We start from the raw sequence: 16,744 nt of genomic DNA on the forward strand, positions 1-16,744 counted from the left end.
CTCTAATTTGTAATATATCAATTCCACAAATAATGCAGAAATGAAAAGATGGAATGGAGAACAAATGAGTGGAAAAACTAATGAATGGAAAGATATTATGTTGTCATAATAATACACAGAGGATGAACTTCTCCATGTGTATATGTAAAAATTAACTATTTGGTTCTAAGTACATTCACACAAGGAATTACAGACCATGACCACTAATGAAAAAGCACACATAGTTAATGCCAAAGTAAGTCCAGGAAGTGATAAAGGAAGTGTCTCACGAGTTGTACAGTGTGTTTTCTTTAGTTTATTTTCCATAAAATATGCTCGAATATTGTACAACACAATGCCTTATAAAGCAGGAGGAAAACAGACATTTGGAAGACTAATGGATATCTGTTCTTAGAAAGAAATAGTCTAACAACATGGATTTTGTATATTTCCCTTCTTGTTAGTAGCATTGTAAAAATTACTGGTTACCTTCTTATGCTCTGGGCCATAAAAATTCAGAATATCATTCGGGTTTGGCTGTGTATGATATGATATAATGACTTTGTCATTTAAAAATGTCAAGTAGTAGCTTATAACTAATAGATGTCTTGTGAGAACACAATAGGTCTCACAGATATAGTACTTACAACAATATCTAACAGAATAAATCTCATTGTTCTGTGGAATCACACAAATCAAATACAGTACTAAAGTCTGTAACCTTCATATGTTCCTTCTTTAAAAATAAAGAACAATTAATCCATTAGAATGCCCTTACCCTTGATATGGAATGCCATGAAAAATTATTGCTCTATATAAGTTTAAAAAATAACTTTAATGAATTCCTATGACGTGTTTAGGAGGCAATTTTATTACAATACTACACTAGGGGATATTGTGCAATTGTTTCTCTTTTTGATGCTTTTATTAAAATTTCTCTTAGTATTTTTCCGTATTTATAACAATTGGCATTATTAGAAAAAAGTCAAGTGATCTTCAAGTGCATATAGTGAACAAATTCATAAAAAATTGTTAAAAGTAGATATTATATTGACTTTTATTTTATATAATACAAAATATACAACCAAGAACATCAATAATTAACCTATATATAACTGCTGTCCCAAGATGATATTCTCAAGAATAAAAGTACAGCAAGTAAATATTCATACAAATCAAAACTGTGAACTCTAAGATAAATGGACTTCACTACTGCATTTCCTAAATTACTGGGTAGTACAAGTATAATTATTCCTCCAAAAATCTGTGCAATCTTCTGAAAAGCAGTGTGAGATTCACCACTGTATGTAAAGCATAAAGAAGATAGAAATAAATTCAGTGAGGCAAAAATGTCATCTGTATAAACTCAACACAATTGTATAGGAAGGCTAAATCAAAGTTCAACAAAATAAATGCCAGGAAATGGCTACTAACTTAAATTTTCTTATAATTTACAAGGGTAATATAATATATTAAAGGCACAATATAAAATTTAGAAAAGATTTTAGAATTGTCATAATCTTTACTAGACTGTGGTATAATTCCTTTCTTATTGGAAAGAGGCTTGCAATTGGAAATTTCTAGAATCAAAAACACTTCCTTTGCTTTCCAGGATCATATTAATATGCTTAGTCTCCTGTGTTAATAAAATCACATAATCTACCCAATATTCCATGTACTTTTCAGATTAGGTGATTGCACAAGATTTCTTTTTTTAAGAAAGTCTCAACCATTGTGATTCATATTTATGAACTTAATTTTCGGTGCCATCAATCCCCATTTTTAATTGTTACAGTCTCATACATAATGCATAATTTTATTAAAACATGTTATTGTGCTCTGTGACAGAGCATGTGTTGTAGAGTAAAATGTAATAATCTTTGACCTTAGCCCACCCAATGACATCAATAAAAGATGGAAATTATGCCTCCAAGCTGGCCTGGCTAAAAGGGCTTTTAGACTTAAGGCACTGGCAACTCCATAGCTACATAAAGAACATCTCCCTCTTTAGATAATCTCCAGTCTATTACAAGTCTTCCCTAGTTTCCAAGGGTGAAATTATAGTCACTGTTATTCACAAATAAGCCTGTGTAGTCAAATGATTGACATTCTATAGATAAGTTCAATGTGCTTATACAGTTTATGTATGTGTGTTTGTGTGTGTGTGTGTGTGTGTGTGTGTGTGTATGCAAGCTGATGTTCCACTTGCTTGGAAAAATAATATGTAATTTTAAATAACATAGATTCAATTTTAACCAGGGCCACGTTTTCTAGAAAAACTTTCCCAAAGAAAAGAAGGCTATTTAACATTATCCATTGGACACCATCCTTCTGTTCCTATCTGAAGGCTGTCAAGGGTCACTTCACACATAACTGGACATAAGTGACATTCAAGGCAAACCAGTTCCAATACAACCCATATCCCAGTAAACACAGCACTTCTTCCGCAAGACAATGTAAATATTTTACTGTCAGAAGAACATAACACCTGTCAAAGTGTTTCATGTATGTTAAAAAGACAAGTAATTTAGGGACAGTCTCTGACATTTAAAAGGCAATCATGCTTCCAAGGTCTCCCCTCCTCCAACCTGACACCTAATTAAGCATCAATACAAAACAATATAATTGAACAGATGTACTAGTCATTAACAGGAATTACCCATTCTCCTATCAAATCAGAGAGTACAGAGAGGGCTCTATTTGTAATAGGTTCACTTAATTGCCTGAGAATTCCCTGGAGAAATGTACAAATGGATCAAGACATCTCACACGTGCGCACACACCCCACAGAGAAACCCTGGCACTCCTGAGCTTTGATTCAAGCTTCTGTCACTAGAACATTCATTTGTGCAAATGAGAATTTATGGCGGTTACAGCTGGCACTAGAAGATCAAATAACTGGATGAAAGAATAAATAAAGCTAAATGAAAGGTAGCAGAATGCAGAGTTAGCAACATCCTAATAAAAATTTTCTATAGAGCAATGCTTTTCATGGTGTAGTTGTTTATATATTGTAAAAACCAAGCAAAATAAACAAAACCAAAACAGTCTAAAATGTGCATGCACATATACAACAGTAACAACAACAAGAATACTGAAGAATTTAAACCTTATGTGTGGCAATTCACTTGTAAAACATTAGTTGCATCAAAAGGATGTGATTCCTGATTATTGTAATTGTGTTTAGTAGGTTGATTAAATTAGCCTACAACTATGGTTAGAGGAAGCTCAGACCTCTTGCAATGTGTCAGCTAATTCTCTTCAGATCATTTGTAAGGCAGAGTATCCAGAAAGATGCAATAATATATCAATCTATTCCTTTGATTAACACCCATTCCTGGTAGGCTCATAGGATCTATTGACTGACTGATTGGTGCTTAGCTTATCCATCTGACAACCAGTCTCATCAAAGTAATTTACAAGACAGAAAAATGAAAGATTCCTGCAAAAGGTTGCTAAGCATGTAACTGGATTTAGAAGAGTTCAACTTTCTAATCCTCAATAGCTAAGGGCATAATACAAAAGAACCTCAGAGACTTACCAAGAATATTATATTGGATCCAAATTTCTAGGAATAATGACAATGAAAAGTGGGCAATCCTATCTGGAATCAGAGATAGACAAGAATAAACAAGAAGTAGAAAATATATAGAAATCGTTTTTAAACTGAATGTTCCCAACACACACACACACACACACACACACACACACACACACACACACACACACACACACAGAAGCGCACACACATACATCTGGAACACTGTTTTCCCACCCCATCACAAACCAAGGGTCTGAGGACAGTACAGTAAAGCCTCCCTTTAGGACTCTGTCTCACTAAGCCATAATTAGGACCACTGGAGAATGCATGTAGCTGCCTCAGGTTGTAGAGATAATGGTATCAGACATCATTCCTCAGCAGTTTCCATGACCGTGGAGATTTCCCCGCCACACAGTAAAATTTCTCCTACCAGAAGTGCAGTGCCCAGGTAAAATCCTCAGCTATTACAGAAACAAGAGTAAGAGAAGGGGAGGGGTGGGATGTGACCCTGCATCACTCTCCTCCTATACAAAATGTATCCAGCCAATGGGCCAGCCCTAGAGCTCACCACCTTCCCTATGTCTTTATAAAACATTGTCTAGAGCTGGGAATGTGGCTTAGTGGTAGAGTACTTGCCTAGCATGCATGAAGCCCTAGGTCTGATTCCTCATAAACAGAAAACAGCAGAAGTGGTCCTGTGGCTCAAGTGGTAGAGTGCTAGCTTTGAGCAAAAGAAGCTCAGAGACAGTGCCCAGGCTCTGAGTTCAAGCCCAGGACTGGCAAAAACAACATTGTCTACACCACGAACTGGACTGCCAAAACAGGTGTTGCTTTCAACATTTATCACAGTTCTGTTATGTCTCCCTTTTTTAAAAAAAAGTTATCATTATAGTGTTTAGGAGCTTTCCCTGTTAATTTTCTTGTCCACAAAGACACATATTTTGGGTGGGCAGAGCCAATACAGTATTTAGCACAGTGCTTAGAAAACACACTCACTGCCCTCCCAATGTTATTTATTACACTGTAGACTCTCTTAATTGCCTACAGTCCTAAACAGCATGTCTGCCAGGTCTCTGGGGTGCAAATCAGTTACTGGTGATGGCCTGAGGCTCCCCAGGCTCCAGGAGGAAACTTAATGACTAAAAACACAACCGGCTGCCTGTCAGTGGGATGAGACAGCATGCCATTGTGTTTCTGTGAGCTAGTGGGACAGAAAATACTCTCACAAAGGAAACCTTTGGGGCTCTGGCACACTACCTCTTGTGAAATACAAGATAGCTGTGCTTTTCTCAAGAAAAAGAAATCTGATGGGTTTTGTGCAATTTATCCGGGTTAGGAGGTTAGAAATGTTGTTAGATCCCAAATTACTAAGTGTAGTTTTAAACTATTTCTATATATATTTGTAAGTGTTTTTTTTTAAGTCACTAGAGGCTTCTAGTGGGTATTTTCTCATCTTGCTATGTCTTATGTAGCTCAATAAATAACTGTCACTCACACCCTAGTAATGGAAGATTTAATGCACACAATAGCGCTTTTTACATGATTGTTACACAATCTGACCACACTCCAGCTTTTCAGGAGATAGTGTCCTTATGTTACTTCTTCAGTACAAGGCTGGTTTTCTCTTCATAGAGAAACAACCAAAAGGTTAAAATATAACCTCTGAGTACAAGCTGTATATTCTTCTCACAGGGAGCAAACATTACTCTAAAACACCAGACATCCTATTAATTCAGTAAGATTAGCAATAGCTAATTTCTTCTCATCCAAACAAAACAGTTTTGTTTTTGCTTTATACATACATGTATGTGTGTATATATAAGTGTGTGTATATGTACATATGTATATATGTATGCATATATGCATGTATATTCATGTTTACATGTGTATACATATATGTGTGTTATATATGTATACACGCATATAGAGTCCCAGAACCTAGTTTATAAGAGTCTGTACAGACTGGAATCACAAGCCTGTAGATGCAAGCTGATTTCTCTTAGATTTTTAACTTGCCATCACCTTCTCAGACACTAACAAGTAAAATATTTGGCTTTCAACAGCATTTCAGCTCATAGTTGATGAAAGTAAAATATACTGAGAAATGCTAGCTTCAGCTCTTAGGAAAACCTCTCAGGCAAGAGAGGAAAGCAGAAACAAAACCACTACAACATTAGAAAGGAAGGTTGAACAATGAAATGAATGGTTATTAATTCTGTACCACTTGAAGACTGCCTCTCACCCTTTGGGTTGCTGTGATAATTATATACACACAACACTGTATCATACATACTGCTTGCCTACTTCAAAAGTGTTCTGTAATGCAAATATTATTGATTGAAGCTTCATGTGCATCAATGATAAAGTCACAAAATAAAATTAACTAATTTCCACCAGAGCTAATCCATTACTCAAACTTTGTCAAGGAAATTCAGGATGAGTTGTACAAAACTGACAGGTTCCATTCCTAATAAAAATTGATTCTTTTTTATTGGGGTCATATACTCAGCTTTTAAAATCTAACACCTTATCTACTGCCAAAAAATTTAACATTCCAGTTATTGATTAAAGCTTCAGACTTGCTTAGGAAGGTATTAGATTCTCCTTTCTTTTTAGATCAGGGTTGTTATAGTGGATCAATGAAATTGTAGCCATCTGTTGGATTCAGCTCACCAGGTTATCATGCCGTGGCCCCTATTTTATCCTCAGAAATATTGTTTGTAATTTAAGGCAAACCATCAAAAATAGAGGCACAAAATTCCCATGAGATGGTAATAGAGGGATGATTTTGCCTTTCTTTGTGTATCTGAAAAATGAGTCTCTTTCTTGATGGAAACTTACCCTCCACTTTGCTCTACTAAAGGAGAATAAAGTAATCTCAAGGGTTCACAGTCAAACTATTGATAGCCCATAAATAGTAATAAGTAGGTGGTGTCATGATCTAGGTCAGGAACCTTTTAAGAGAGAAAGTAACTTTTCTTACAATTTCTGTTTCTATTGCCACAGGATAATTCGCTTTTAGACTAAAGTGGTCATACTCTCCTTTTCTTTCTGTTCCTAAGAAGATAGATGGAAAAGGAAGCCCAAAACCACTTGTATATTCTTTGTGTTTCTGTCTTGCTTTATTTCTCCATTTCCACAAATAACTCAGCTTTCTAAACTCCAAATTTTAACTCATATGATACTGTTTGCAAAAAATAAATCTGTTTCCTCCAAACACCACACAGGGTACTGGTACTTGCAGAGCTCCTATGAAATCAGCACTTAATTTTCTGATCTATGTACCTGCATAGGTAACTTCTTTAAAATGAGAGCAATACTTGAGAAAGATCCACACATTTCTGATCCTTTTTTCTAACTACAAAATACTTTAAACTCCAGGAAAAAAAATCAGAAGTCCACTTAACAGGAAATGAAATTGGCCTTCTCCTACCGTATCATTAAATGTATAGTCATTGCTAAGTCACGACCATCTATATCAATGTAAGTTTGGGGGAAATCATTAAGACCTCCCAAAGAAAATCTAATGAAACTCTCATCGGAAGTATGAGTGTAAATGTTAAACAGTGACTGGACATTCTTTCTTCAGAGCTCAAGGTGTGAAATCAGTGCACTGTTCTTGAACCACTCATTTGAAAAACTCATTGGGATTGTAGATTGTCACAAGTGAAATTAGCTAGTGTCACAAAGACAAATATGTTTTCTTGCTTCTGTGGGATTTTAGTAAAAACAAAGTGAAGGAGAACTGAAGAAAACCTCAAGACCATTATAGTAAGTTTACTAGAGAGAGAAAGGAAAGAGAGAAGAGGGATGAAAAGAAACAGCAATACTTCAATATTTACGTTATGCCAGAATTTAAATATAAAGGGTAAACAGTTCAAAAGTGTTGAATATCTTTGTGAATCTGAAGAATTGACCATTCAATTTTTCATCTGTTAAAAGTACCTGTGGCTTGTGTCTGTAATCCTAACTATGCAAGAGGCTAAGATTTGAAGATCATGGGTCAACGCCAACCCAGGCAGGAAAGTCCACAAAACTCTTAACTCCAATTAACTTTCAAAGAAAGGTAGACCACCAAAAACAGGCAGAAGTAGAGCTGAGGCACAAGTGGTAAAGTACTAGCCTTGAGCAAAAAAAGCTCAAGGACAGCACCCAGACCCTGAGTTCAAGCTCCAGGACTGGCATCAAATAAATAAAAGACCTAGAACTGTTACATAAAGAGAAGCCTACACCACCTCTAGACACTATTTTAGCACACATTTAAAAAAAAAAAAAGACAGGAGGTTACTTGGAGGAAATAACATCTATTTAATAAGCATTTTAATAAGACTTCCATTTTCCCAAACACATCACACCAATGGTGCATTTATTGCTAATGCATGTAAATATTTTCCTTATAAGCAACAAAAGCTATGTGAACTCCAGAGTTCTAGCCAGAATATAGTCTCAATTTATTTATAACTACATTTGTCATTAGCCTAGTGAAGGAAATCAGTATTTTTAAGAGTTTATATATCCCTCTAGAATTCAAATTTTATGCAGATCAACACCGTCTTCTTAAACTTAAATGTCTTAAAACTCTGCAGAATTATTTTTATCGTTTCAGTTTGTTATGTTGTCTAATCCTTCTATAACTCATGAATTAAAAACTCAGGGAAAACTTTACTTCTAGCCTAAGGAGAGAGGACTTGAGCTCATTGACCAATTATTTAACTTGATCCATATAAAAATTTCATGCCAAACTTGTTTCTCTTCTTCTTTTGGCTCAAGAACATAATTAGAAGGTTGCTTTTTAATAACTTTACAATATCCTATGGGTTTTTTTATCCACATTCAAGGTACCTGGCTCTTTAATTTCTATTTTTCCTTTCCCTGTCTTTAATTCTGTGATTTTTTTCTATCATATTGCTCACAGAAATACTGTTTCTTGACATATTTTATTCATATCACATATGAGATAATTTTTTAAAAAAACACACCTGCACAATGAGGAGAGGAATAAAGCTTTCTGACTTGCAGAAAACATCCTTAAAAAAGAAAATTGTGAATTTGGAAGTAATACAAATAAGGAGTGAAGGCAGGTTACGGACACAGGGTTCTGGTGAGAAAAGAAAATACGTATGATGGGGAACTGCAGAAAGCAATTCTTGGGAATTGAAAGAAATTTTCCTGACTTTATGATACTCAGTTTGTCCTTCTCTTCTAACATTCACTAGAATGAAACCCAAAGTAACCAGGCCTTCCTTGGCTTTGCATCCCAGAGCCCTCCTCTGTCAAGTGGGGATGTGTCTAGGACTCTAAAGTGTCCTTTGTTTCCTTTGTCTAAAGTCATTTCCAGATTAGTTTATGCCTTGTTTGAGTGTGTTTCCCAGCAGTAGTCCTGGGCTGTCCCATTCACTTTTGACCGGCACCTGCTCTTTTCAAGTGTGGCACCAAGTGGGGCTGAGCTGCAACAGAGGCATGCTGGCCCATTCACACAGACCATTCAAAGAAGCCTTAGGGGAGGGGCGGTGGGCGGGATGGCGGCCCTCCAGAGAAGAAAAGAAAGTGACCCCTTAAATCAGAAAATGACCTTTTATTTGTTATCAGTTGTCTAAGTAAGTGTAAGGGGACCACCTCCTCCATAATACGCTTTGTGAGACCTTAAATGTTACAAGGACTGAAATGGTGCTGCTGAAAAGATTAGATGAATTATTGGCATTTAAGACTAATTAAGTGACATGTTTAGATATCTAGAAAGAGTGTAAAATGTATTCTATGGCTGCTGTCCCTAAATATTTACTCTGTCCCCAAAAGGACAAGGATAAATAACCATGGAGATAGTTCTGCATGAAGATACAGCATGGCAGCGGAGGATTTCCTGATGACTTAGAATTCTCTCTCTGGGACCTGACATTCAACCGTTTCACTACTTTCAAGGAAGTGACTCTGGTTCCTTATAAGTCACTAGTTCCATAGCAGTAAAAAGGACTCACACTGTTACATTATTTAGTAATCTAAAAGTCAGCAGAAGTTGTAAAATAAACCACTAGAAATATTTATACATATACCCATGAAAACACAACCCTGATCAGAAATGCATCATAATTCACACTGGGTATTTTCCTCCAGCAAAAATGTTCACAAAAATAGTGCTTCTGCTTGTTTTATTGAGATGGGGGCGGGAGAGGGGACCGATCTACTCCAAATGAGAAAAAACGGGTCCTTGGGCTAAACTTACCATCCCATGGATGCTCTCCAGCAGTGCTACCAGCTTTACCCTACCTATCGACTCTGAAGTAAGAACTACTCTCTATTCAATTATTCATACTCAGCCCTTCCTGGGAGGAAAAAGGACTGAAAAGAAGTAGAGCAGCAAATATACAAACCAACAAGGAAAAGGATTTTTAATAGTGACAAGGAAGGAAGGAAGGAAGGAAGGAAGGAAGGAAGGAAGGAAGGAAGGAAGGAAGGAAGGAAGGAAGGAAGGTGAAAGAGAAGGAAGGAAGGAAGGAAGGAAGGAAGGAAGGAAGGAAGGAAGGAAGGAAGGAAGAAAGGAAGGAAGGAAGGGGGGAGGGAAAATGTAAGACTCACAGAAGAACGCTGAGATTGAAAAACAGGTAATGTCCTCAGGAGCTCTAATAAATACATACAGCATATTTGGTCTTTGTGCAAAATAAATTAGAAGAAAATTAGTCTGAAAAGACATGCAATTCAATGAAAGAGCTGAGGCTTTCAGAATAGGCTCAAGTATGATATTTTTACTGCTTTTGTTTTCCTGTCACTTACTACCTGAGTTCTCTGTCCAATGACACAAACAAATCTTTCACCAATTTGCTTAAATTTCCCTATTACAGATTAATTGTATTTGATGTTAATATTACATAATTAATATTGCAAAATAATTGATAATACATAATAATACATGGTTGCTGTTAGTAAAAATTATAATGTCTAGTGAGAACTTTAATAAATATGTAAACCGTATCTATTACAGTAAGGCAATTTGAAAAGTAAGCCATCTGAATAAACCAATGATTGTGTGTGTGTGTGTGTGTGTGTGTGTGTGTGTGTGTGTGTGTGTGTGTGTGTGTGTGTGTGTGTGTGTGTGTGTGTGTGTGTGTGTGTGTGTGTGTGTGTGTGTGTGTGTGTGTGTGTGGCGCGCCAGTCCTAGGGCTTAAATTTAGGGCCAGGTTACTCTCCCTGAACTTTTGTGTTCAATGCTCTATCACTTGAGCCATAGCTCCACTTCCAACTTTAAAAAAATATTTAGCATAAAACAAAGCAGCCTCTGCAAAAATATATATAAGTTTATACATCTACAGTCAGTGAGTGTTAAAAATATGACTAGCGAATGATACAGGAAACTAAGCTTCTTTTCAATTATACTATGCCGGTAAATCCCTAATTTATGCAGAATAATCTAACTAAAACCCTAGAGAATTAATGTTATAACTGATGATGGTTCCAAAGCTCCTTTATTTTGATTTGAATAATGCTATCAATCAATGCAATCAATTGAATTATGACCACCTCACCACCAGTTCATGTGCTGAAGCCCTAACCCCAGTGTGATTATATTTGGAGAGTGTTTGGAAAGTAATTAAGGTTACATAAGGTTATGAAGATGAGGCCTTCATTAGAGATTTTGTGATTATATAAGAGCAGGAGATAAACAACTCTCCACTTCAAGAGAATGCAATGTAGAGGCTGTCACCCACAAGAAGAAAGACAGGATCTACATCCTCACCTTGATCAGACACTTTCAGCCTCCAGAACTAGGAGAAACTAACATTTGCTGTTTGTTTTTCTTGTGTAACAACTATCAAAATTTATTTTTCAGGGAAGGCTACCCCATATTTGCTGTTGACAATACCCACTTTATGATGCTATATTGTCGTCACTTTTAGTTTATACTCTTAGCACTTAATACAATTGGGATATAAAATATTTCATACTAAAACAAAATATAGATGACTTCTGGTTAAATGAAGAAGAAGAAAATATTTTTTCATGAAATAATTTGTTTTTCAATAGGAAATAAATACTGCATTAAAGTACTACAGATACAGAAGTTTACAGCTTATTCGTTTACCTTGTATATGACTGACAAAACTGGGTGATTAAAGGAAATATAGTTTCCTCTTAACTTTAAAGCAAATGAGGCAGAAATCAACAGAAAATGCATTTCCCTGACAAAAATAGAAGGGATGGGGCTCTTTTTCAGTGAATGTTGATGCAAGACACAAGGGAAAAGTTCAAGGCCTGATGTAAGAATCAATTAATGCATGTAGACCAAGCATAAATCACAGTAATGTACTGAAATGCTCCTGCACACTCTTGCCTCTGCTAAAATAGCGATCCTGCACAAATGCTTTCTCCTTTGTATGCATTAATGGTTCCTGTTCATCCTTCAGCATCCTATATACAACTTCATTATTGCACATGACACAGAATCGAAGACTTGTTCATCTTTATGCTAGATTGCAAGCACGCTGAGAGCAGGATCATACTTTGCTCACTTTGTGCTTTGTTTACCAGTGCAGTTTCTGTTACTTTCTGGCTAAAAGAGTTGGGGCCTTCACTCCTACTGTTGTTAAAAAGAGCTACAATTCTTAAATGGGAACTAAATGTAACTGACTTATGGAAGAAGTGATGAGCTGTTCAAAGGAAGCTGTTTTTTTTGTACATCCTTCTGTTTACACACCTTTATCCTCTAGCCCTGGTACCTACAAATTGATAGTGTAAAATGGATAACCATGCATGAAAATCCAAAGATCAACAGCACTGGTACAGTTCCATTGTAATGCTCTATAGTTACAGTGTGAATTTATCAACAAGTCTAGGACTTGTTGTTTTCATGATAAAATATGCTGATGCTTTTCAAAGAACTCACATACAATATAATTTTGGAACATGATAGCAAGACTGTGCAGACAAAACACATAATCCAATCCTGCATTTAAATCTTTTAAGCAGTGAGCATTAATGAAACCTGGCATTACTGTTCAGGCTAAGAGTTATAAGCACATTACAAGAAACTAAATGTTTTCAGGTAATTAAAAAAATTGCTTCAAGGAAAGTCTATACATTCTTAGAATCTTTTACAAAACCCCCTGGAGGAACCCAGCTACCATTAGGTAAGTAGCAGCTTTTGCCTAAGCAAAAGACAATAACCGCTGCAATAAGAGCACTCAGCAAGGGGAAAGCAGAGCAAAACCCCACAGCACTGCTCATCTTTCCCAGTTAATCAACCAACTCCTCAATCCTTTCTCTGTGCTTCATTCTCCTGTGGCAACTTTTATACCAATGCAATTGCACGTCATTAGAAAGTGCAAAATACATAATGCTCTGGAGACACACTTACACATGAGATTATGGGAAGAAATTAGTTCTCCTTGCAAATTACATTTTAGCATAGTGATTATGTTAATGGGGGGGCACTGAGAACCAAAACTGCAGAAATACACAAGGCACAATGAAGAGCGAAAGAAAATACAATTGTACATTGTATCAAACATCAAACATTGCATGCAAAGATATCAAACTTATTTTGTTGTAAAAATATACTGTAACATATGATCATTTTAACAGTAATTAACTGTTCATTGCATCTTAACAAAAATATCTTTTACATATAAATAACTTCTCCATATTACTAACTGATAGCAAGTTAAAATGTTGCTTATAATGTGGCTAATATTTAAAGCATTGTTGGCTACAATTTCAATTTTCATTCACATTTTTAAGATGTCTTATTAAATATTATTATATATGTGAAATTTAAGATCACTATTGGATCAATGAGGATCAGGACTGAGTTAAACAACATACACTTTGAGCAATATTTCTTCACACTTCCAAATCTAATAGTCTTTCCTTTAACTTTTTTCTTTTGAATCAGCACACATTAATATGAGGGAGGGGCTATGATAATTCCATAGATTTGTCTAATCAACAGTTTGCTTTAATTCCAAATGACTAATCATGCTGAAAGGTGCCATCTATGAGATCATAGATTACAGAAATGTTCCCACAGAGAAAGGTTCCATAAAAATACTAGATTTCACACTTGTAAATGAGCCCTGGATTTCCAAAGATGTTCAAATTATCCAAAGGAGGACCTTTGTTTAAAATTTGCTCTCTTACACTATGACACTTGTTTTACCATTCAAAACACCTGGGGGAAAAATGCAGAAAGAGAATTGTTATTTTAGCAAGATGTAAATGCAAAGGAAATGAAAATCCACCATCATAGCATGCTTTGTTCAGGTTCCTCAATTCCAATGTAAATCTGAGCTAATCTCTCCACTACAATTTTCCATGGGCAGAACTGCCTTCTTTTTTACCTGCCAACAGGAAAGTATGGCCTTTCTACTCATAAATTTGCTCTCACCTTACAAATTAGAAGGCATTCTAGAAATTTCATTAGACTTCCAATCAAAGGAGGCCAGGGTTTGTTTGGGCTTTGCTTAGCTACTTTGCTAGTGGATCAGTGGTGGATAAATATATCTAATTAGAAAATAAAATCCAGATGTCCTTTCTTTCTGAAACTAGACCTTTTTTTCTGAAAGCAAAGAACACAGCACTGTGAAAAATCAATTGAGGTTGATATTCTATTTTTCATGGCATTTTCCATTTTGCGTAAGATTCATGAAAGTCAAGGTAATCTCTGTGCTTACCATCTACAGGGAACCCAGAGAGGAGAAGAATGTTGTGTTTATGACTATCAGGCCCACCAAGCACAATTCAGATGCACCAAAGAGCAGGAAGCTTGCAGCTACCCTTATTCAAAGCAGGCATTTTCTTCTCAAGGAAGGAAGTAGTAAGCAACTGGCTGAAAATTCATATGAGGTCCTGCACAGGACTCACCCTGTGCAGATAGTACTGAAATATATATAAAGTTCCTCTAACAGTAGTATGCTTAAGTCTTTCCTCCTAACATGACCCACTAATAAGGTTCTGATGTTCCACAGTACATTGTAGAGCTCCAACAGGAAGGCAGGGGTTAGAATATACTCAACCATAAAAAAAGACAGGAAGTTTAAGGTGAAGGTATCCCTCACCTCATGAACCTGTTTAGGTCATTACCTAATTTTTACAAGAATCAAAACATCATGTTGTGTCTCATAAAATTACTAATACACTCAAGAAGGTAAGCTTAAATAAAATAAGAAGTTTACTTAGAAAGGCAAAGTCAAAATATGCGCACACATTCGCATGTATACGTGCACACACAAAATATGTGGCCCTCCTTCTAAGCTTTTGTTCCTATTAAAATAAAAGAAAAACTGTACAACTGAAAAAAAGTATACTAGAATCAAAAGAATATTTTTAATTCCTTTTGTTTCTCAGAAGTTCCCTACCGGTCTATGGCCACACCACTCTGAACCGAGCACACAGGATCTCCTCTGACTTGAAGATTCTCCCTTTTCTCAGGTAATTAAGCAAAGCTAGGGTTGAAATAAAACCTGTACTAGAGAGTCCCAAAGGCAAACCACAATAAGTACTAGATCAGAAACAAGAAATTGCTTTAGCTTAGACCCTAACACAAACTGTACAGCAAATATATAAAATGCTATTTCTAACAGCAGTTTACTGAGCAAATACAGGATGAGTAACACATCTTCTTTGAGGTGTTTAGAATTAGTGATTGGACAGCACCTCCCGAACAGTCACATAAAAATACATGAAAGTGTCTAATACAGAAAACACTAATTCATAAAAGGATTAACACTATTAGAAAAATGAAATAATCTTTTTTAAATGGTCATCATAGAAAGTATATCATGTTAAAAGAACTATTCATATTCATGCTTAGTAGCTCCATTTACTATGGATGCTTCCATTTGAGGCTGAAACTGTCTTACATTTTTCTATTTTTCCCCATAAAGAAATATAAAGGAACCTCTGAATTTTTTTCCTACTAACAACCACAGTATGGAAACATAGTTGAGAGAGGGGAGAAGGAGAGGAAGGGCTAAATTATGCCAAAAAGCAGTACATCTAAGCAAGGGAACTGGCTCATTAAAGGATGTCTCCATCAATGCCTCCCCATCTGCTATTTGTACTGCGCTTGTCAATATTGAGCATCACTCACAGTTCATCTAACCACACTCAAAGGTGCCAGGTGACATAAAGCTCTTTCAGAGATGGTGAACATCTGAGAACAGACTAGTGACAACACAAAGATGGAAACAAGATGCATGCTTTGCCCATTTTATATTTCAGAAGAATTCCTCATCATTTCCAATAGCAGACAGATTGGGACTGGCAAATTATGCCATTTCTTTCCCTTGCTGATTGACTTTTTGCAGACCAATCTAATTCTGAAGCCATATATTGCCCAGATTCTGATGCTTAAATTCCAAACAGTAAGTGATTTTCTGTGATACAGAGGTATCAACTTTATGGCACAACGAGAGAGGGTATATATTATATTTGACTTTAAATACTTTAAAATTCTTCTGACAAAAGGTTTTGTACCTCTCCTTCTTTGTTAGGTTACTTTGCAACAACTGAAAACAAGGCTTAAAAAGTTATTGCAGAGGGAGGGGGAGACTGAAAAGATGAAACCTTCTTCCCAGCTTTAATGGTCATTCTTTGTATCATATAAACTTTTCTCTTTCCTTCACATGTCTTTTATGAGACAGTAGCCCTGTGAACGCATTATGTTAATCACTGAAAGCTTAGAATGAATACATTTATTTATGTTCTTAAGAGAATAAAGAAAAATGTTCAAACTTTAAATGCCTTGGGAAAAATAATTACTAAGTCCTTTCCTATATCAATACATCAATTCTAATTAGCAATGTTTCCATGTTCAGATATCCCTATGGTTCATCAGGAAACAAAAGCTCAACTAGGAAGCCATTTTATTAGCCCTACCCTTGAAAGATGATCTCTCCTTTCCTAATAAATATTCTGGACTTATCAACTATTTCCATCAGTCTTACCATGAAATTACAGGTAATTTATCTTGCAGTTCAGTATTGAAAGATTCAAATATAGAAGGAAGGAAGGAAAGAAGGAAGGAAGGAAGGAAGGAAAGGAGGGAGGGAGGGAGGCAGGGCAGGGGAGGGAGGGAGTACATGGCATAGAAAGTTACACTTGTGTGTAACTTTTAAAATCTATGCTTTGACATTAATGGCTTTCATGAAGTGAAAGAAATGAATGCCATATTGCAACAAAAAAATCTGATTTCTTACACAAAGAATAGCACTGTATTCTGAATAAAATGAGTAT

At 35.9% G+C, this 16,744-nt stretch overlaps 1 protein-coding gene across 6 annotated transcripts in view; it reads right to left on the minus strand.

The window, feature by feature from the left end:
* The window catches only part of Cacna2d1 (calcium voltage-gated channel auxiliary subunit alpha2delta 1), a 368,458-nt gene that overhangs the window by 309,304 nt on the left and 42,410 nt on the right, over positions 1-16,744 (minus strand). The gene's annotated exons all lie outside the window — the stretch shown is intronic.

The sequence above is a fragment of the Dipodomys merriami genome, unplaced genomic scaffold, assembly GCF_024711535.1.
Source record: "Dipodomys merriami isolate MVZ:Mamm:240054 unplaced genomic scaffold, mDipMer1.0.p SCAF_5, whole genome shotgun sequence".
Lineage (NCBI taxonomy): Eukaryota > Metazoa > Chordata > Mammalia > Rodentia > Heteromyidae > Dipodomys > Dipodomys merriami.